The 23548-nt window shown below is 40.2% G+C and overlaps 1 protein-coding gene and 1 non-coding gene across 10 annotated transcripts in view; one reads left to right on the top strand and one right to left on the bottom strand.

Annotated features, from left to right (window-relative positions):
* KLHL32 (kelch like family member 32) overlaps nucleotides 1-23548 on the top strand; it is a 261906-nt gene that overhangs the window by 172716 nt on the left and 65642 nt on the right. The gene's annotated exons all lie outside the window — the stretch shown is intronic.
* Nucleotides 16594-16708, bottom strand: LOC123942844. Its single transcript, XR_006818481.1, has one exon. It is a non-coding gene; the product is annotated as a U5 spliceosomal RNA (small nuclear RNA).

Raw genomic sequence — 23548 nt, 5'->3', positions numbered from 1 at the left:
CTCTTCTACCCGGATTCTCTTTTACCAGAATGAAGGCTCAGAGATCACTTTTCATGGGAGTGGATAAAGACCAAGTGTGATGTAAATTCTTACATTTGCTAGCACACGGAGAAGATGTGGTTCTCTGTCCATCACCATTTATGAGCACCTAGGAAATGCCCAAAACCATGCTGGAGTGTGGAAGGCTAAGTATATGTTTGTTAACTTGGTTTTCCTCTCCCATGCCTCACCCCAAATAAGAAGGAACCTTATGAATTTTTAAAAAATATTTATTTATTTATTCATTCATTCTTTTATTAATTTTTAGAGAGAGAGAAAGAGAAAATGGGGGGAATAGCAGAAGGAGAGAGACTTTGTCTCACAACCCTGAGATCATGACCTGAGCAGAAACCAAAATTCGGACACTTAACTGACTGACCCAACCAGGTGCCCCTGATTTTAAACCATGAGTTCAGTTTTCTGGGTTATTATTTCATCTCTGAAACAAAAAGGATATTTTAAAATGGATAAAGATAGTTGATGGAAATAAAAGTGACTGTTTCTTGAGCACCTATTATGTGCTAGGTATGGTGTTAGATGCTAGATCCTGGGGTAAAAATCTTTCCAGAAATATTCTACTATTGGATTAGAGAGATTTAGTTTAGTTTTATCTCTGAATGTGGAGAACTTTGTTTTTTCCTCAATTATTAATTTATTTACTGATTGCTCTTTTCAGTGAAGAGAACTTACTATAAGAACGATATATACATTAATGCTTTCTGTCATTATTAACCTTGGGTTGAGGGTTTCTCCTTTTGTATTTTAAACAAATAATTCAGTGGTCACATCACCGATGTTAAATGGGATCAGATCTCAGCAGGGACAGTCTCCTTTACCCAGGTCATGTTCTACTTTAGAATTGCAGGAGGGATGAGTACCCTGATTTGGGGTTAGAGGTAATCATGTTTCCATTTGTCTTTGACTGTGTGTCCCCAGAGGCAGAGGTTGTGCCTGTATGTTTGCATTGAACACTGCCTTGGTCTCTTGCTCTCTATAAATAATAAATAAAAACAATAATGTGGAGTTTTCATATTAAAATATGTTGAATATAAAAATGTATCGAATGGGTAAGAATACATCCTACTATTCCTACACTGGGCTGTGTTTATTCTAGGAATTGGTGTATAAAATGAATTTGGCCTTTTATCTTATTTCTTTAAATTTTTATTTACTTACTTATTTTTGAAGTAGGCTCCATATCCAGCACGGAGCCCAACACAAGGCTCGAACTCATGACCCTGAGATTGAGACCTGAGCTGAGATCAAGGGTCGACCACTTAAGTGACTGAGCCACCCAGGTGCTCCTGAGTTTGGCCTTTTAGAACTGCATTTTCCCTTATATTTTTGTGGGAAATTTGGTTCCACAAGTCATACTGTTAGTAACACATTTACTTTATATCTCTAGGGACCCGAGTCACACATTGTTTAGAGTAGTCAACAACCTTAGATGCCATGTGTTTTTGACAAGCCCCTTCCAGGCTTTTATCTATACCACAAAACCACCCACTTACAGTTTGATTTAGAAGGAATCCCAAAAGGTGAGCCCAAACAAAAAAGCGACTATCCCTTTATGGTTAGAAAGTAGAGACACTAGTCTTATACACAGCTTTCATCTTTTATCTCTTACTTTATAAATTGACCCAAATGTACTTCTGGCCAGGGAGAAACAAGGACTTTGAACAGTACTCTGTGTTAAACAGTACTGCCGTAATACTTCGTATTTGAATATCTTATCACAGTTTCAAGAATGCTTCTGCATTTATCATTGCTTTGTTGTCCTGGGGTGCAAATGGAAAAATGGACGTAACAAGGCTAAAGATCAAATTCATGTCTTCTAATCTTGGGCCCTTCCTACTTTGGTCCATAGCTTCTAAATTCAGAGTGGAAGCTCAAAAGTACTTGGGAGTGATGGATACAGAGGTGTATCAAATTAACCCAGTGGCTTTTTTTTTTTTTAAGATTTTATTTATTTATTTGTCAGAGAGAGCGAGAACACAAGCAGGGGGAGGGGTAGAGGCATAGGGAGGAGCAGACTCCCGGCTGAGCAGGGAGCCCGATGTGGAGCTCGATTCCAGGACCCTGGGATCATGACCTGAGTCACAGGCAGACACTTCACCAACTGAGCCACCCAGGCGTCCCTCTTGCTATTTTAAAAGAATTTTGGAAGGGCTGGATCATTTATGTTTTCTGTTGCGGTTCCCAGAGATTGAAAGGATAGTGGCCAAGCCTGCCTGCCCCATGTCTGTGTCGTGTTGTTGGTTCTGACTTGGCTCTATGGCACGCACTTCATTCCTCCCTTCATTTATTTCAAATACTGTTGAGTGTCTGCCCTGCCCGATCGTGCGCTATTGAATCCTGCTTTTGCCTACTCTGTGGTGGGTTCTGGGCAGTTAGAGTGGAAAGGACTGACGTGGCCTGGCTTTCATGGATCTTACAGTCTGATGTGAAGCTTCCCACCTGCTACTCTTTCCTGCCATGCTTGATTCCTTCCCAGTGGGGACGGACCTGTGCCGAATAATGTGCTAATTTGGCGCTTGTTGACATGATCTAGGTACATTGGAAAATGAAATGCTTTGTTTGGGCATTTCAACACGACATAGCACCCCTTTCCCTTTTCCTCACTGTTTTCTTCATTGTTAATTCTTGTTCATTGTCCCTACCCGCTAAACTGCTTTGCAAACCTCTGTCAGTGTTGTGTAGTGCAAACCTCAAAGAAATCAGACTGTGGGCGGTCATTTAATCAGAAAGTTCTGTAAGCAGCATTCTCATTTTTAACACTTGAATCTTGGTAACTAGGATTGGAATAATGCTGTGGCCTGAAAACTCTTATCCCCAGACGAGACTATAATCTTTCCTTATATTGCCACCCTTCCTCAATTCAATGTCATATACTCATGGGGCATTACTTTTTTTTCAGATAGGTACTTTCTGAGTATCTTCATGGTATCCCACTTTATTTTTTTACTTCCCTTTCCTTAATCTAATTAACCGTGTACCATTTCTCGATTTTCTTCCTCAAACATCTGGCATTCCCTCCCTGCTACATACGGTCTTACTCCAAATGTAAGGAGGTTATCTCCCCTTCGTTCTTACCGGTGTTAGGGACGAGAACAAACTGTGGCTCCTTTGCATCCCAAATAGTGCTGTGCCCAGAGGAGGTTTTATTCTCCGAGGGCCCCCAGCTGGACACTGAGCAGCGCTCTTAGTTCAGGGTTGGGTGCTCCGAGCTTCCGGAGGTGTATTTAGTCATTTGTCCTGATGTACAGGCAGCTAATTCCTCAGGGAGGACACATTCCAGAGGAGCTTGACTGGTGGCCTTGCCGTTCTCTGCCTGGGCTGTGCACCTTTGCAAGATGTATGACACACTCATTTCAGAGGGACTTTGCTTCAGCTAATCCTCACACTAGAGCTGTGTGTCGTCAAGTAGCTGTGAGGGGCCGTGATTATCAGAAATTACAGGAGACCTAACTTGTATTTGTGTGCTGCCATTCTCATGAATTAATCGGGGGTTTTTGTCCTCTTTTTTTTTTTTTTAAATGAGCACAACAGCACAACAAGGTGATTTATGAGATATGACATATTTATGTTCTCAGTTTCTAATTTTCACTGTGATTCATGTTGTTTCCACACTGATACTTTGTTGTTGCTGCTGTGCAAAGGAAAAAGATGGCTGGAGAATATTACTTCTGCATTGGTGGCCTGCAGTAATATTTGCTGCTACCTGGGTTATCAGGGATTTAAAAATAAAACCCAACTCTAAGCTATATATGAGGTAGAAACCCTGAGGCTCAGCACAGAAGTTCATTAAAAATAGCAACAATAACTATTCTTTACAATCCCAGAAAGCTTCATATTTTAAAAACATTTTTCCATACATAATTTCACTTGAGTCTGTCTTTAGCCTGTTAACATTGAGAAAGCAAATATTACCCAAATTTCAACAAGTCAGGAAACTAAAGCTCACAGAGGGCAAGGGATTGACTCACTTCACAGTGTATGTTCAACGGAGGTTGCACTGTGTTCTCTTGAAATATATCACATCCCTAAGAAAACAGAAACTCAAAGTACCTGACATGTCTTTTCATACGTCGAAGAGGTTCTACTTATCTATAATGAGTAATCTAGCTGTATACGTTTCCTAATAAATTACCAGTTTTCGTTTTCACCTGTTGAACGGCTTTGTGGAAAGTCACAAACAGGACTCCAATAAAAGCAGTAAGAGAAATTGTAGCCAAGGGTGTTTCTTTATCAGAGCCTGGAAAATTGCGGCTCTAGGTGGTTGGATGAAGAGAAGTGACTAGAGAATTGTGGCTGAGGCAAGGAGCCCCCCTGCATTCCTTCGAGGCACAGGTGATGAAGTAGGAAGCGGAAGAGAAGTCCCATAAGGGAGGATCGCTTTAAAATCCCATCAAGGGATTTAAATCAGTTTGAAAGAGAACCTGGAGCACCATTATTTTTGCTGCAGCCGTACAGACTGTGGTGGGAAGTCTGCGGGCTGTTGGAAATTGGATGGAATGAATGGAAATGAGTAATCATGATATTCTTATTTTATGAACAACACATTAAAAATTTAGAAATTTAAGTAGCAGAAATCAGAAAGCAGTTGGGTGATGGCTTAAATATGGGGCTTAAGAGAAAAGGAGAGAAAAGTTAAATTTTTATTAACTTGATAAATGTTAGTCTCTTTGCAGAAGAAAGAAGTCTGTGACCCATATCCTGCATCCCAGACTATTTCTATGGGAATCCTTATGGATTCCTTATGGGCCAGTTGAGTATCTAGAGGCCCCAGAGACCATAGAGATTTCCAATTCTGGGCATTCTAAGGGACAAGATCTAAAATTAACCATGGAGTGGTGCAGAGGCTCCAAAATTATTTGTATTCGAAAGAGATGTAGACACCTTGACATTGATTGTTGAATACTGACATTCCTACCCACTGCTTCTCCTGCTCCTGCCTCCAGAACTTTAGTTTCAAGTAAAAATAAAGAACACCTCAACGTGGCACATCTGGAGGAGAAGGGTGTCTTTTCTAGAATAGATAACAGTCATCGGCAGCATTCATAAAGATAATTCTCAGACTTCTTTTGTGCCCATGCTACAGAGCCATACATTCTCTGGGTTGAGGTTTTACTCCCTGGTCTGACCACCACTTCGTGACTTGGGGTGGTACATTGGAGGAATGGAAACCGACTTTGACGTTCTGACAAAACATAACCAGGAAGAAAAATCCTCTTAGGAAAAAACAATTCTTTATGAATTCTAGAGGTAGATATCAAAAATTCTGTACATTACAATAGCCAAACTATGAAAAGAATCTAGATGTCGTTCAACAGATGAATGGAAAAGGTGTAGTAATTATATACAATACTATACAGCCATCAAAAATGAAATCCTGCCATTTGCAATGATGTGGATGGAACTAGAGGGTATTATGTTAAGTGAAATAAGTCAATCAGAGAAAGACAATTATCATATGATCTCCCTGATATGAGGAATTTCAGAGGCTGGGTCGTGGGGGGAAGGCAGGGAAACATGAAACAAGATGGGACAGGGGAAGGAGACAAACCGTAAGAAACTCTTAACTCAGGAAGCATACTGAGGGTTTGGTAGTGGAGGGGGGTGGGAGATAAGGGATGGCTGCGTGGCAGACATTGGGGAGAGTATGTGCTACGGTGAGTGCTGTGAATGGTGAGTGCTGTAAGACTGATGGTTCAAAGACCTGTCTCCCTGAAGCAAATAATACATTAAATGTTCATTTAAAATATATATCAACAAATATTTTAAAAATCTGGACCTTGCTTCCTTTTGTCTAGAGGGAATATTACATATCAGTGTCAGTAAATGACACAGACATTACTTATGCTTCAAGGATAGAAGCCAAAAGGAGCCCGGCAAGCTAGAGGTGGAGTGCACACATCTTTGTGTGTGTTCTTGTTGATGAGAAATGCCCACAAGCTACCTCCTCTGACCACACAAGGAAATCAGGTAATTGAAGGAGTGATGGATGGTGCTCTGAAGTTTAAATGTTTTAGAAGGACCTATCTTATTAACACTTTAAAACAAGTGAGCATAATATCATTAATTTTGATTAATTCATTTGCTCTTAATATAGCTTTTAATTTGTAATTCTATGTGAATTACAATGTAATTTGGCATTAATTATACTAAATTGACTATAAGTCAGCCAATCACAATGGGAAATTACTCACAGCTGAAAGTAAAACGGAACCTCTCCATCCAGAAAGGACAGCACTTCATTAAGAGGCGAACACAGGTTAGGCATCCCTCTCTTTGGCTGTGAGAATGACATTGGACTTGTGGAGGACTGTGAGCGGTTTCGTATTCTGCCCACTTCTGGGACTATTCACTGTTTGGCGTGAGACCCAATTAAATAATAAACAAAGGGGTTGATTTATCAGATTTGCCAAAGAAGAACAATCTTTTTGCCTTCCTCATTTCTTGCAAGATTTAGGCCACATAGAGAGACTGTGTGATACGTGAGAACAGTCAGTTCCGTACTTCTTGGGTTTTGGGGGTTAGGATAGGCACTTACCCAGGTTGGCTTGGATTTCGTCTTCATGCTCTGTGATCCTGGAAATCCTGGGAAATCCTGTTTCAAATTCCTTATGTGGTCAGTATCCTGAAGTCACTCCTCTTTGGTCAACACGCAGACTGCCTTCTGAGCAAAGGAAGTCATGCCTTAGAAAGCCAATACCACGGGGCACCTGGGTGGCTCAGTCAGTGAAGCATCTGCCTTTCGCTTGGGTCATGATCCTGGAGTCCTGAGATCAAGCCCCAGGTCAGGCTCTCTGCTCGGCAGGGAGTCTGCTTCTCCCTCTGCCCCTCACCCCGCTTGTGTTCTCTCCCTCTCACTCTCTCTGTCTCTCTCTCAAATAGTAAATAAAATCTTTAAAAAAAAAAGAGCCACGGGTCATGATCTCAGGGTCCTGGGATTGAGTCCCACATCGGGCTCTCGCTCAGCAGGGAGCCTGCTTCCCTCTCACTCTCTCTGCCTGCCTCTCTGCCTACTTGTGATCTCTCTCTGGCAAATAAATAAATAAAATCTTAAAAAAAAAATTAAAAAAAAAAAGCCAATACCACACTGGAGAAGAACGATCCATCAAGTGATGATGGAGTGTCTGTCGCAGGGACAGCTTGCTGGAGATGCCTGTGCCCAGGGGAAGTAAAGTGGCCACCGGAGAGTATGGGCCCTTGAAAAATACTTGTGAGGGAACCCTTTGCCGGATAGCTTCCTCTGCGGTTTGTGTCTTAAAAAACAATCAAAACAAACTGTGAGGTGCTGCAGAAAGTCATAGGACAATCAGCAACATCCTGCTTGAAGTATATTTCACGTAGGTAGAACTGTGGGAATTTTGCACAATCTGTGTACATTTGTGGTGACCCATGGACTCATAAAAGATGTCTAGATATGAGGGAACAGATTTTGCTAAATATTGCATGGAAAATTTCGGGCTGTGTTTAATAACTGTTTGTTAATCATATATCCCTCAGCCATTCTTTCTTTTCTTTTCTTTTCTCTTTTTTTTAAGATTTTATTTATTTATTTGACAGACAGAGATCACAAGTAGGCAGAGAGGCAGGCAGAGAGAGAAGGAGGGGAAGCAGGCTCCCCGCTGAGCAGAGATCCTGATGCGGGGCTTGATCCCAGGACCCTGGGATCATGACCTGAGCTGAAGGCAGAGGTTTTAACCCACTGAGCCACCCAGGTGCCTCTCAGCCATTATTTCAACTCACAATCTAACAAATAAAATGACATTACGTTTTATGTAAAAATTTTGAGTGGAGAGGTTAAAAACTACCCTGCATCTTGAGCCAGCAGCCACCCCACCCCCCTTCTCTTCCACACGCGCAGGTGGGGTTCATGCCGTACACACACTCACCAGGAGACACTCGGACGGAAACTAGATGCATATTCATCTTTGCCGCTAAAAGGCTTTCCTTTGTGTTACAGTACTGTCTTGAATCCTAATACTCTCATAATTGGCTGGTTGATCTCAAGATTCAGGGCAAGAAAAATAGAAGTTAGAAGCTTATTTGTGCCAGTCCAAGTGTGTATTCCATTTGTCACTAAATTTTTTAAGGATGTTAATGTCTGTAATTTGTTAACAGTAACTGCCGCATGGGGGGGTGCCTGAGTGGTTCAGTCGGTTGAGCGTCTGCCTGTGGCTCAGGTCATGGTGTCAGGGTCCTGGGATCGAGCCCCAGGTCAGGCTCCCTGCTCAGTGGGGAGTCTGCTCCTCCCTGTTCCACTGCCCTTCCCCTCTGCTCATCTTCTCTCTCTAATAAATAAATAAAATCTTAAAAAAAAAACAACCCAATAACCACTATGTAAATACAGTTTTACATTGTTTCAGTTTTCCTTTTAGGGCAAGTTCAGCCTAGCCTGTCACAGAATTTCATATTCCTTTTTCCCAGATGTTCTTTTGGATATGAACATTAGGTGTGTTCCAGTCTCTTTCCTACTCTTGTGGTTCCCAACATAGCTTCATGTCCTCAGCCAACAACAACCCCTATTTGACACGTATCCTCTGATGGGTGAGTGCTTTTGAGACTGTAATGTGTTCTTCGAGGCCAGGAAGGATCTAGGGCAGAGGAACTGGTACAAGAGCAAAAGCGCAGAGGGTCGAGAGAAAACATTTCCAGGGTATTTCTGCCCTCGGTTTTATCTTCTCATCATTTAGAATGCCAGCGGAATAAATGGGTCCGTTAATCAAACAGCGCTGAGAGGTTAGGTCATTGGGAGCCTTTTTAGTCATTTTGTGCTTTTCAAGAGCGAATTTGTTAGAATTATGCTGAATACCCACTTAAAGCCTCAGCTGATAACCCTACCTGTGTTTTATAACTCTGCACTGTCAGAACTCATAATAAGTCAAACATTCTTTCAGTGGTGCTCATAAGGGAGGAAAAAAAACCCCCACAAATTTAAGAGTAATTTCAGATTGTAAATGAAAAGGAGAGGCACGACTGTTCATTTGCACCAATCATGCCTTCCTTTCATCTGCTCTGATTAGGCCTGGTGCGGTTTCATCAGACCCCTCCATCACCGAGCTGTCACTCCAGCCGTCTGTTGATTGAAAACAATCAAGGCTCTGATGGCACAATTATTCTGACCCTTTAACTAGAGGCTGCTGTGATAATGAAAGGTTGATTATGATAGTTTGTGCCTCTTTCAGTTTGCCAAGAAGGTTAATTTGGGCATCAGACGGATGTTTAATGGGCGCTTGCTGGCTACACTGAGGTAAATGAGAACGTGCAGTCTTGGATATTGCACGGATATAGTTTGGCTGTCAATCATTGTCATTTGGAGTTTGTGCCTCACACTCTGGAAATCACATTTTATTTTTTCCTTGGGATTTAATTTATTCTGTGCCCTGAGGAAGTTCTTTCACTCGGTGACCTTCACAGCAGCTTTCTCTGCCTTTTTTTTTCTTTTTTTCAAATGGAGCTCAAAGGCAAAACACATCTAGAAGAGCATTTTTCTTTCATTTTCACTTAAAAATGGAAACTTTAAAAATCCATCCTTATCACCGCCTTCCAATAGAGCAAATGTTTCCATCCCGATTGTGCAGTGGGGAAGTGTGAGCGACAGGGGTGCTGGGGCCGGTTTGCTAATGCAGCGGCTAGCACGGAGGCTCTGCTCCGGTTCTGATACTAACCAGCCAGCCCGGGAAATTCAGGCGGGCACGTTTGTGGAAGCGAAGCGGCCGTCCTCCCGACGCCTGTCTCCCAACCACGCATTGCCTTTCTGTTTCCAGTCGCAGCGTTCCTCCTTTCGCCTCCTTCTTGGGGTGGGGTAGGAGACACCTACCTTGGAGGAGAGGTAGGGAGATAGAAATGTGTCTGTGGTACTATGGAGGTTATTAGAAGTTGCAGCGATCAGTTTGTATCCGTTGAGCACCGTATCACCTTGCTGTCAGAAGCCTAGGTGGCCACCTCCTAAGGTTGGTGTTTACAGTATGTGGCTCACTACACTCCTCAATAGCGGAAAAGAAGAAATAAAAACCGTTATTGCTGTCTCCCAGCTGCAAACACCGGTCTCCTGGATCAGACACCCGAGAGCGAGCCTCATTGTTCTGCTTTTGCGTTTGGGCTGTCTTCAGTGTCCTTCCCCCCAGTGAACGTTCAGCAGCGTATTTCTACCCAGCCTTGGACATTTTTCTCTCATGTCAAGTCGATTGTAAAACAATTAAGTCTATAGATGTTAAGGTGACAGCATCATAATGATTATAATTTCACTTCAAGGATTCTGTTTCACATTATTTATTTCTTGTGTGTGTGTGGTTTTTTTTTTTTTCTCTTTTTAGTAAGCTGTTCATTTTTGAATGGTAAAGAGAGCCAGTAAGTGATAATTCAGTCTCACCTGAAGAGGCTCCGAAAATGAATTAAGTCATCGAATTCAGTTACGGTCTTAATGCAGTCCTTATTTAAGCAACAGTGCTATTTAAAATGTTTATTTAAAAAGAAATGAGAATAGGATTGGGAGTACACACACACACACACACACACACACACACACACGGTCTCACCAGATTCTTTGCCACACTGGACCACGAGTGATGAGTTTTGTTTAGCTCTATGGACAGCACAGACAGAACAGCCCTCAGGGATGCTTAGTAAAATTATCAATTAGTTATGTCTTGTTTTGCTGAAGTAATGGGAAGTTAAAAGGTAATTGGGGAGAAATGTCAAATCAGTCAATAGTTTCTGGTATTTAAAAAAATTAGGATGAGGTTCAGTTTTGATATTAATTTATGGCCTCTGGGACAATGAATGGTTTTATTTTGTAGAGTCACTATGTTTGCAAATTCAGTGGACTTACCCAAAGACTGTTTCTTCTTCTTCTTCTTCTTCTCCTCCTTTTTTTTAAAATTGGTGGTTTGGTGAATGCTTAAGAGAAATTGAATTTTGAAGATTTTATTTATTTATTTGACAGACAGATCACAAGTAGGCAGAGAGGCAGGCGGGGGGCAGGGGGGAAGCAGGCTCCCCACCGAGCAGAGAGCCTGATGTGGGGCTCTATCCCAGGACCCTGGGATCATGACCTGAGCCGAAGGCAGAGGCTTTACCCCACTGAGCCACCCAGGCACCCCAAGACTGTTTCTTCTTAAAGGAAGTATACAGCTCATTATTTCAAGGTTTTTTGTGGGGTTAAGCCTGACTGGGTTCCTCTGTTCCCTCATCTGTTGTACCTTATATCTAATGGTGGAAAACTAATGTCCCAGATAGACTGCTTTTCCTGTGTCCTCATGAGCCCTCCACCACATTCGCACTGCCGTGCTCTCACGTTGGCTCTGTGCACCAACATTGTATCCCCTCAGTCATGATATCCCCCTGAGAAGGTTCTATAGAGCGCCTCACATTCCATCTCCTGACCTGTGCTAGCATTTCTTCTGATCCTGGGGCTGGGCCAGGGCATTGGATGAGTTTCTCTCTCCTCCTCAGTTCTTCCAACTCCACCTTCAAAGTTCCCCTTGCTCTTCAAACTCCTTTTTCCTTCAAACATAATAAAAATGTCTCAGATCTGTGATTTCTCCCAGTTGTAGTCTCTCAATTCCCACCATTTCTTGCTCAGCAAACACTTATAGGTTTCCAGTTGGGTGCCAGGCGCTGGGGCTGAAACAGCCTTCTCCCAGGGTGGCCCCTGGAATGGCTGCTCCCCTATCCTCCTTTCCTCAACCACTGCAGTCCCTTTATCGCCCCCAAGTCCTCTGAGACTGTCAAGCCACCGATTCTCCTGCATTGAGCCTGTTTTCCCACACATCTGTCTTCCTTACGTGACTATTACGACTTGGTTCTCTAAGCTACTTTAACTGGCCAAAGAACAGAGGATAATTGTGCGGGAGAACATATCTTCTTTGACAAAAATATTACTTGTCTATTATACTCAGTGTTGTTGCAAGGGGTGAATAGAAGATTCACCGTTGCCACAGCCCTTGTTTTATCCTGTTGTTAAAGACCACAGTGCGAAATATTCTGTTTAAACGTCAGTAGCCCAGCTGAAATTCCCATAGTGAAGGTGGGCAGTGGTGAGCGTCACGTTTATGTGTATTCTCTGCAGCTCACCGAGAATATAGGCTCTGGGTTCCCAGTCCCGGAACGTCAGCTTCATCCCCTTGATAGCAGAGCCTGGCCCCCAACCATGTTTAGTCATACACTTCAGTTTGGGGGCTCCCCACTGCAATCACTGCGCTCTGTAGCTCTAGATTACTGTTGAAAGTGACCATTGAGGATAATGTTCTTTTTTTTTGGAGGCTGCCAACGTTAAAACCCTAAATGCAAGCTTAGATACTTTGGGGACATCTAAATCCATCATCGTAACTTTTGTCTGGGGGATTTGACTGTCTCTGTATTGGTGACTTGGGGCAGCTGCTTAAGCCTGTGAGGTCCTTTTAGTCATTACAGTTTTAATTTCGGGCGGGGAGTTTGTGTGCCAGTGAACCTGCTATTGGTTCATTATTATTGAATCAGTTCATAAAGAAATATTCAAAGCCTTGATGCTCTCAGGATGCTCCAGGGCATGTTTACAAATTAAAGAGCTTTTTTTAAAAACCATAAAACTTGTATGCATGTACCAGCAATATTTAAAACACTCTTGGAGGAAATAGCAACATTAAAAGAGGGTTTTTGCATGTGTCCAAAAATCTGGTTACAATAGCAGAATTTCCAGGATTCCAAATTTGCAGGATTTTTCTTCCTTTAATTCGAATATTCTGTGTGTATATTTTTAGGGATATGTTAAGATACTTGAGATCAAGAGTAAGCCTTGAGTTTTATCGTATTAATAGAGCTTGGAAGTGAATGACAAATTAGAATGTATGTATGTGAACTGATTAGAATCTTCTTTTTCACGAATTAAGTAAGTTCTTTGCGCATAATGGGCATTCAACAAGAGATTGAGGAATGGATGAATAAAAAAAAACCTAAAAGAAAAGATTCATGGTTATATCATTTGCCTCAGAGCAACAAGACAAAAAGAAATCAGCTCAATCAATCATTATTTCAGTTGTCTCAAGCCTGATAGCTTAGTTTATATGTATCTCTCTCTATATATAGATATATAGACGTGTGTGTGTGTGTGTGTGTGTGTGTGTATTTTTTTTTTTCCTTGTTACCTAGTGAACTGAGTTGAGATTTGAGGGGACTTAATGGACATGAATTCAAGTATTTTTAATGAGACTCAAGGCACCTGAAGAAAGTGAATATACACTGTTTTATGCAGAAAAACTAGGTTTATGTCTATATCTCACTTTTCTTTTCCTTCCTTTCTTCCTTCTTTTCTTCCTTCTTCCTTCTTTCCTTCCTTCCTTCCTTCCTTCCTTCCTTCCTTCCTTCCTTCCTTCCATGCATTCATTCTTCTCTGACTTGGGATTGAACAAAGCCACAGGCCTTAAATTACTGAGTGAGAATTACTAAGCCCATTTCTGTGAAAACAGACTCATCATAAAGGCTAGTTCATAATCTGCAACAGATTATCTATCATGCTTTTATTTTCACTTTATAGCATGTGAGGTATTTAATACTGTGTAGCAAATTTCTTATCAATTACAACGATTTCTTGAAATTTATACCAGTATTGTGCAATATGGTGTTCTGTAAAAATAGTCTGAATGGGCTGCCTTTATCATGAATTGAAAAGGATAATTGAATTGAGGATTAGTTCCATCTTTTGGTGGCACCTTGCCATCATATTAATTCTGTATATGGCCTAATATTGTAGTTTGCCAAGCACTGTCATGTTATCTCCCTGAGTCCTGTGGAGACCTGTGTGATGTAACTAACATCATCCTTGTTTTACAGATGCCGAAGCTGAGGCTCAGTATGCTAGTGTTTTTCATAAATGCCCAAATAAGTTAAGTTGCAGAAATAGGTCTTAGACATCAAGTCCAACCTCCCATTTTACTGTATCACATTTACCTCTATGGGCACATTCCAATTAGTGGTAGAAGAAAGCATCACATTTTCCTGGCCATTTCAGCTTTCACCCTGATAATCCATCCTCATTGCGTACAGTAGTTGGGAAAGAATACAAAATGTTGTGACCCGTGTAGGGTCACCCCAGTCCCTGTTGTCAATGGGAGGTAGCAGGGTTTTATTCTGTTGACCAAGCTGGCCTTCCTTCACTTTCCTGTGTTGTTCTAACGATATAAGACTGACCACATGTAAAGTCGCTTCGATATTCAGAAGGACCTCACATATAAATATGTAGATACTAAGATTTTACTTATTTTATTGTTATCAGTCCAGCATCAAGTAAACACTCCGATGCCATCAATGATGAGGGAAATGAGTATTATTTTTTGTCTTAGAGACCTCTATCAGATCATTGGAGGGCAAGAAGAAAAAGTGATTTCTAATTGTTCCTGTATTTTGCTAACATATAAGGAGACCAAGAGTAGGTTCCATTTTCCCTGCAGCATCATTGGTAGTGGTGACGTTGGCTGTCTTTATTGCCCTGGTATAAGTTCCCCATCTATATTTCCCTGAGACAGTTCCCTGAGACAGTCCTCAGATAAAATTATATGTGACTAGTTTTGCAAAATATTTGCATTGACATATAAAATCTTGTTTATTTTTAAAGATTTTATTTATTTAAGAAAGAGAGAGAGCGTGGTGGGGGAGAGACAGAGGGAGAGGGAGAAGCAGACTCCCAGCTAAGCAGGGAGCCTGATGTGGGGCTTGATCCCAGGACCCTGGGATCATGACCTGAGCCAAAGGCAGACCTTTCACCAGGCACCCATCATTCTGAGATCTTAAATATATAGTACCTTTAAGCAGTTGTCTTACAAATTTGAAATGTGTGTTCTTTGAGATTGTTTTATTTTTACAAGTGATGGTAATCATTAAGTGAGATAATATGCTCTGAACAAAGCTCTTTCCAGGGAGAAAAAGTCCATGGTGTAAACTGCTTGTCTGCATGTAGTCCTAGGTGCATACACACTTTCATGTGCACACACTCATGCATATATTTTGGGAATATAGAATTATAGACAAAAAAATTGCTTTGTTTTTCTAAAAAGAGATTTTAACTATATAGATAAAAACTATATGTGCTATGGAAAGCTGGGGCTTGCAATCTAGACCTAGTGATAAATGTGGTTGCCTCTCCCACCTATAGGAAGTTTGGAGGATTCTATTTTAAAATACTACTGTAGGTGACATATATCCTTCAGGTAGAAGAGACTCTCATCAAGTCACTTATTTTCCAGATGAGAAGCCAAATGGATGGTCCAGTGTCAGTCATACTCGTACAGTTCCTTCTATTACATTTTCAAAGATCATCCCAAACTGGTGGCCATTTCTCACAGGTGGAAAGGACATCACAGTATCCTAACTTCATCTCATTTCCTATGTTTATTTTCTCTTCATTTTGATATATAATCCTTAAAAAGTCCTGGTGACAAATCGTCTTATAGGACTGAACAAAAGGGTAACTCAGGTTACTTTTTTTTTTTTTAAGATTTTATTTATTTATTTGACAGACAGAGATCACAAGTAGGCAGAGAGGCAGGCAGAGAGAGTGAGAGGGAAGCAGGCTCCCTGCCGAGCAGAGAGCCCGATGTGGGACTCGATCCCAGGACCCTGAGATCATGACCTGAGCCGAAGGCAGCGGCTTAAACCACTGAGCCTCCCAGGCACCCTCAGGTTACTTTTTATTTGCTGTCTTAAATACTTGGAACTTAAGTGTGGCAGGCCTCATTTTGTTGTGATTCCTCCTGTCCTGTGTGTTTGGGGAAGGAGACACCCTTAGTCTCAAGGGCTTTTGCTTTTGATGTTCTGTGGTATGTATTTTGTAAAAGTATATATAAAGATGATTATCAGGTACAGTTTTTTCCTGTTTTAAATTTCCAAATAATTTCAAACTTAAAGAAAAGTTGCAAGAATAAGAATAGGGGGCGCCTGGGTGGCTCAGTGGATTAAAGCCTCTGCCTTCGGCTCAGGTCATGATCCCAGGGTCCTGGGAGCGAGCTCTGCATCAGGCTCTCTGCTCGGCAGGGAGCCTTCCTCCCCTTCTCTCTGTGCTTTCCTCTCTGCCTACTTGTGATTTCTGTCTGTCAAATAAATAAAATCTTTAAAAAAAAAAAGAAAAAAAAAGAATAAGAATAGTACAAAGAGGGGCGCCTGGGTGGCTCAGTGGGTTAAGCCTTTGCCTTTGGCTCAGGTTGTGGTCTCTGTGTCCTAGTATCAAGCCCCGCATCAGGCTCTCTGCTCAGCGGGGAGCTTGCTTCCCCCTCTCTCTCTGCCTGCCTCTCTGCCTACTTGTGCTCTCTCTGTGTCAAATAAATAAATAGAATCTTAAAAAAAAAAAAAAGAATAGTACGAAGAACCCCCATATGATTTGCTGATTTCTTGAACAAACTACCTCATTTTCTTTATCATGTGTTCTCTGTCTCTGTATCTCTCTATGTCTCTTTATGTGTGTGTGTGTGTGTGTGTGTGTACACATATCAAGAGAGAAAGAGGAGGAAGAGAGAGGGAGGGATGGGAGAGAGAAAAAGAGCGAGAGCTTTTTCTGAGCCATTTGAGAGTAAGCTGTAGACATCATATATATTTTTAAAAACCCTAAAAAAAACCTCATAATTCTTCCTCTTTATGGTAATCTCTAGTAAAAGGCAAAAGATTTATACTATTTGAAGAGAAACCAGAGTATTACCAGGCACACGTTTTATGCTGAAGATGAAAATAAGAGCATTTGTTAGTCTCCAACTTCATAAAGTTTTAAATGAACAATGAAAGAATATGTGTTATTATCATATCTACTAACCTGAATATTCTTTTTAAAATATGTCAAGTCTTTTTTCTGACAATATATGAATCTGGGGCCTCATCAGATTTGATTCTATTGAAATATATTTCTTAGAGGAAAAAATAGCCTCTGTGTCTTACATGTCTATAGTCAGCTATAATGGGTAATGTGCGACCTCCCTTGAAAAATCTGTTTTACAAGCAAAATGTTGACACAGTTTTAATTATAGCACTCGAGTGAGCACTGTTATAATTTTTAATATTCCTCCATGGTAACATTTTCATTGTTCTGGTAGAGAAAAATGTCCTGGTCCCGTGTCCCTAGTTGCTGGTGCTTTAGGATTTTATGGGAATGTTGTCTTTTTTGAATAGAAATTTTTCATTTGGTCTCAAAGAAGAGAATATGGCCACAAAATTTGGTGCATTTATTTATTAACATGAACTTTCTTCTCTCTGGCAGTCATTATTCTGGTTTAATAGGTCACTGTTTGGACTTTACATTACTCATGTTAATGAAGTGAGCTCTTGTGTAGTTTAACATGCTAAGTCTTAACACTTGCTCACCCAGACCAGGGAAGCTGTCCATACCCATGATCTAAAGAAGTTGTATGTAATACTAAAAGGGTATCCTGCTCAAGTTTGATGTTTATGTGTATTAGAACTTAAGGCATTATAAAATAATGTAGAACATAGTGTATTTAATGTCATGTATAGTAGTCAGTGCACTGTCCCTGTGAAGACATGAATTAGAAGATGGAGAGCTTTTTCCGTACTCCACTTAGAAAACACTCTCCTTGCGCTGTCACTCAGTGTATTAAAAGATGGTTCCATGGCTTCCCACCCCTGTTGGCCAAGCACTCTTGAACCTGCTGGCTCTCTGGCGGAGGTTCAGGAATGTCAGTTGATTGTTGACTTGCTCCTGTGCCCTTCCTTTGTCCCTTTCTGAATTTGTAAAGTGTGGAATTTCTGCAGCCTCTTGGGCACTGAGGGGAGACGGGTGCCCTGGCTTATTTCAGTGGGATGACAAGACTGGCAATGATATAGATGCTTGTGCCTTCACAGCGTGGGCTCCTGCAAGTGGGGGGGCTCAGTTTGCCCCTTCAGCCAAGCTGTCTGCACCAAAGTTTTAAATAGGAGAATAATCACAGCTGCCCCTGGTCAAAAGGGCAGAGTAAGGCTGTGGGCAAAAATATCAGTCCTTCCTTACTTCGCTCTGACTGATAAGTGCTGTGATAAGAATATCCCTTTTTAGTGAAAAACAATATTTGTGAATCAAGACAAAGAAATACTATTGCCTTTGGACAATGTGGGTAGGGGTTTTATCTTTTGTTAGTGTTGATTAAAAAGATTTGATCTCTCATCTGATGAGAACTGCCTCTGTAAAGGGCACTTTTATATACATTTGCAAGACATAAAGGTACTGGTATGGACTTACATTGGTGTGTGTTCTTGGATTTGGGATGACTTTAGAATTCATATATTTTCCAGGAAATCTGTGAGTGTATGATTTCCTATTGTTTTGACATGACTCGGGGGTCATGTTGGGTAGTACACATACATATGGGCATACGTATATAGGCAGAGTTAGACTTCAGAAACAGCTGCTGCTTTCAAAGGATTAGGAATTTTAGATTTCGAAATAGCAGCTTCTGTCTGAGCATGAGAAATAAAAGAATTTGGATCACAGCTTCAGGATTTGCAATATTAGGAATGTACTGTTTTTTCATATAACTGATATATTTCTGAAATACATGAGTGATATGTATTTTATTTGAATTGGATCAAAATTTCTAGAATTTTGGATCATACACTATTATATTCAGGATTATATCTATGTCATATATTCTACTCCATGGAATGATAATTAGTTGGGATACATTGAGAAAACTAAAGGGAAGGGATTATCTTTTCTATGTATTTTTGAGCCAGCTTTAGTTAACAAAGAACGACCTAGAATAAAATATATATTCCCTTAAAATGTACAACAATAATTCAAGACTAAAGGGATGCCTTTTACCCTAAATACTTGTTCTTTAATTACACACTCTTTAAGAGCATTAAAAGCATATTTGAGAAGCTTTAAATAAAATATATGCTTTTTATGTTGAAGTAATCCATAAATGAGGTTTATTGCAAAGTATTGTCCACCTGTCTTCAAGGAAAATATATTTTAAAAACAGACTTTATTTTTCTAATTTAGAGTGTATAGAAGTTATGTTTGGTCTTAATTACATTTGCCTGGATTCTATCTTAAAATAATTACTGTTGGAAAAATAACCATGATGTGATACAATGGAAAAACACGTTATAAAATTTTAAAACTGTTTTTTAGCTTTAATTTTTATTTTTTTGTTTATTTTTATTTGTTTATTTACTTATAGTTTCAAGCTTTTATTTAAATTTCAGTGAGTTAACATACAGTGTAGTATTACTTCCTAGTGTAGAATTTCGTGATTCATCACTTACATACAACACCTGGTGCTCATTACAAGTGCCCTCCTCAATCCCCATTTAATCCATCTTCCCATCCCTCCTCCCCTCCAGCATCCCTCCTTTTGTTCTCTATACTTAAGAGCCGGAAAAACTGGGGTTTTAGTTCTAGCTTTTCTACTAATTAGTTGCATGATTTGAGGCAAGAGAGATAACTGGTCTAGATTTGATTTCCGTCTATAAAATTGAGATGCTTGAAATATATAAACTCTATAAAGTTTTCTCTTGCCCTAGTATTTTATTATTTATTTGAGGCCTTAAAGACTATGATATTCATTACATTGCCAAGAATCTGAAGTAGACGTGGTTGACACCAACCATGTGAAAGAGTAAAGCGAGGGTCTTATATACGTAGGATCAGTGTGCTCCGTGTTGCCGGGTGACATGCTGAGAGTTTATAAGGACTTAATAGAAAAGCCACAAAGATGAGATGATAGGAAATGGAAACCTGGGATACGTAGATAAATATATAAAGGAATTCATACTGTTTGTTCACGAGGAAAAGGGAAATAGCCCAAGAACGGTTGGAAATAATTTTCCCTTTATGCAACAAATATTAATACCCTACTATGTGCAGCCACTGTTCTTATTGAGGATCTGAGAATAAGATGAATCGAAGTTGGAGTAAGTGGTAGAAAATGTTCCTTTTAGGAAGGAACAATTCTTCGTCAGGGTCAGATGAACTAGACTGGGTCAGGCAAGGTGCTTGGGAGATCAGTAGTCTTTAGAGATGATAGTCCCTTGTGTTTCAGGTGGTTTAGGTAACATCTTGCCCAATAGTACCCTTTGTGTGCTTTCCCAAATGGAATCCTTAATTTCTTTCCCACTCTTGCTGGCTTTATCACCAAAAAAAAGTAGGAGAGGGGTGCCTGGGTGGCTCAGTGGATTAAGCCGCTGCCTTCGGCTTGGGTCATGATCCCAGGGTCCTGGGATCGAGCCCTGCATCGGGCTCTCTGCTCAACAGGGAGCCTGCTTCCTCCTATCTCTCTCTGCCTGCCTCTCTGCCTACTTGTAATCTCTGTCTGTCAAATAAATAAATAAAATCTTTAAAAAAAAAAAGTAGGAGATAAGACTTTTGCTAATTGCTCCGTTTTTTCTCCCAATTAAAATATGCTAGAGCTTAGAGTGATAGGGATATCTGTATACCAGAATAAGTAAGATAGAGTAGGATTTCAGGGCGCCTGAGTGGCTCAGTTGGTTAAGCTCAGATCATAATCCTAGAGTCTTGGGCTGGAGCCCTCAGTTGGGCTCCCTGCTCAGTCTGCTTCTCCCTCTCTCTCTCCCTCTGTGCTCACTCTCTCCTCTCTCACTCTTAAATAAATAAATAAAATCATAAAAAAAAAAAGAATAAGATTTCAGCCTTCCATGACTTATGCTTTTTCTCAATGCAGTGTCATTAAGAACTACCAGTTCCCAGAATAATTGTTTCCAAACATAAGCACCAAAATATACTACAAAGCTTACTGTGGTCTCTAGGTTCCATGATGCCCCAGTGATGAATCAGCCTTCTGCTTATATTCTCTAAACCCCTTAAATGGACCCCAGGACTTCCTCTGCTACCTTGCCCTTAATTCGGCATGGCTTTGTGGGGCTCACAGTGGAGAAGTGATTTTGAGGTAGCTCATTGCTTTGAAATTTCTTTGCCATTTCTTTCTTTTTTTTTGATAAATAAGAGTTATCCATGCTTTCAGTGTTTTTTTCTTTTACATTTTTATGAAAGTAAAAAGAGTACAGTAACTTTTTCTCCCAAGTTTTTATTGAAATTCTAGTTAGCTAACATACATAGAGTGTAATATTAATTTCAGGTGTACAGTGTGGTGATTCAGCACCTCCATATAATACTCAATGTTCACTGCAACAAGTGCCCTCCTTCATCCCCATCACCTATTTCCCCTAACCCCCCACCCATCTCCAGTAATCATCAGTTTGTTCTCTATAGTTAAGAGTCTCTTTCTTGGTTTGTTTCTCTCTCTTTTCCCTTTTGCTCTTTTGTTTCTTAAATTCCACATAGGAGGGGCGCCTGGGTGACTCAGTGGTTTAGGCCTCTGCCTTCGGCTCAGGTCATGGTCTCAGGGTCCTGGGATCGAGCCCCGCATCGGGCTCTCTGCTCCGCGGGGAGCCTGCTTCCTCCTCTCTCTCTGCCTGCCTCTCTGCCTAGTTGTGACCTCTCTCTCTGTCAAATAAATAAATAAAATATTTTTTTAAAATTCCACATAGGAGTGAAGTTATATGATATTTTTCTTTCTGACTGACTTATTTCACTTGGCATAAATACTCTCCAGCTCCATCCATGTCTCCATCTATGTCGATCCACTCTTTAACGTTTATTTATTATTGTGAGAGCAGAACTCGGAAGAGTGTTTATGTGACTCACAATATGCTATTGGAACCTGCTGTTAATCCACAGACCTTATATAACCAAGGTCTCAAAAATATGCTATCTTTAAAAAAAAATCAATCTATCTATCTATCATCTAATTGTCTCACCCATAGTAAAATTTTACCTGTATCTTACTATATAGGAAATGCACTATTTTACTTTAAGACTAAGCCATAAATGTCCCATATTTTTACTACAACATCCTACTTAGACTTCATTTGATTTAAGCCTTAGTTTTGAAACAGCAGACTTAATTTATTCCAGTAAGGCAGAGATTTACTGTTTCATGATTAGGAATCTGTCTAGAACCTTCTAACTCAATGTGTGGCCCATGGTCCAGCAGCATATGTTTCGTCTTTAGATTTTTAGAAATGCAAACTCTCTGTCTTTCTCTCCCTACTTATTGAATTGGAATCTGCATCTTGATCAGAAACCCCAGTTAATTTGTGTGCATGTTAGGTTTGGGAAACACTGGATTTAAATCCATAAATCACACTAATTCTATAGCTGAGATTGCTTTGAGGCTGGTGGCAGAACAGTTAATTGTACATTACATTTGCCATTCATCTGGAGAAAAGATAAACCTAACAACTGTGAATGACTTGCATATCCTGAAAATATTTAAAATGATAAAAATGTGCAAATTATATGAAATCTGTGAGAAATTAGAAATACTGACAAGAAATAAGATAAAAATTATCCTGGAGGTTATGAACTAAATGTGTGTGCACAAAGTGTTCTGTAATGCATAGTATTGGGGAAATTGAACATGGGAAACATCGTGATAGATGTGACATAAGCCTAATAGCAGACAGAAAGTCAGAAATTAATCAGTGATAGATCGCAGTGGTCACTGTTCTGCTGCCGGTTTGATTTGTTACAGATTTTCTCAAAGGCAGAACCTCATTGTGGCGTGTGTGCTTTTCATGCAGTAAGTGCCACTGTTTGCTAGAAAAATAAAAATAAACTGGAGAGTTTTAAGAGATGGGCTAGAAGATTGATTATGACATAAGAACTGATTTATGAGGAAAGAGAACGATAATTAAATGGGCAGCACTATACTATGAAAAGAGGCTATGGAGACATGGATATTTGTTTGATGTTTCTTGTCTGGTGTTTCCTGTAGTATCCATATGAAAGATGCAGAAATATTAGGATGTAAAGATGCCAAGAAATTCGTTACATAGCAAAGCAGTATCAGCTGGAACTACTCGATTACATTAGGAGCAATATCAAAGATTAAGTTTTAGAAAATTGTACCTGATGCATGAGAAATGACCTTGAATGGGATGACTTTAACCCTGAGAACTTTTGAGAGCTCTGTGGGCAAAGAATAGAAGATCATTTATTAAATTGTTGAATTACCTCCCCAGGGAAATAATCGGAACCCCGTCCCTTGAAATTTCTAAAATTAGGGTGGAAAAAAGCCAGGATGTTGCCTATGGGAACTCTCTCTACTTCTGGTGGACACCTGGTGATTGATGAGTGGCACTTTTCTTCTCCAATATCTTTGATTATTGCTCATGGTTACCATATACAGAAACATTTCTTCATCAGGTTGGTATCCTATTTGTATTTTTTAAAAATGCTAGTTTCTAGAAAAACAGCGGAGAGCATCACTCATCTGCTGTCCATAGTGTTTGCCTCCTTGGCAATGGTAAGCTTATCTGGCATTCTTTTTTTCATTTCACTATGTAATTCATTAAGAGATGCAATTTAGTATATATTGGAAATGAATTGATTTCCTACATTTTCTTCATTCAGAAAGCTAAGAAGAAAAGCCCCAAATATGCCTTGCCTTTTGGAGACATTTGTCAAATGAATATGGAAACTCTGTAGGAAACTCTCAAATGAAATCTTCTAGTCCTTCAGAGA

The sequence above is a fragment of the Meles meles genome, chromosome 5, assembly GCF_922984935.1.
Source record: "Meles meles chromosome 5, mMelMel3.1 paternal haplotype, whole genome shotgun sequence".
NCBI classification, from domain to species: Eukaryota; Metazoa; Chordata; class Mammalia; order Carnivora; family Mustelidae; genus Meles; species Meles meles.
This window is presented reverse-complemented; position numbering and strand designations above follow the sequence as displayed.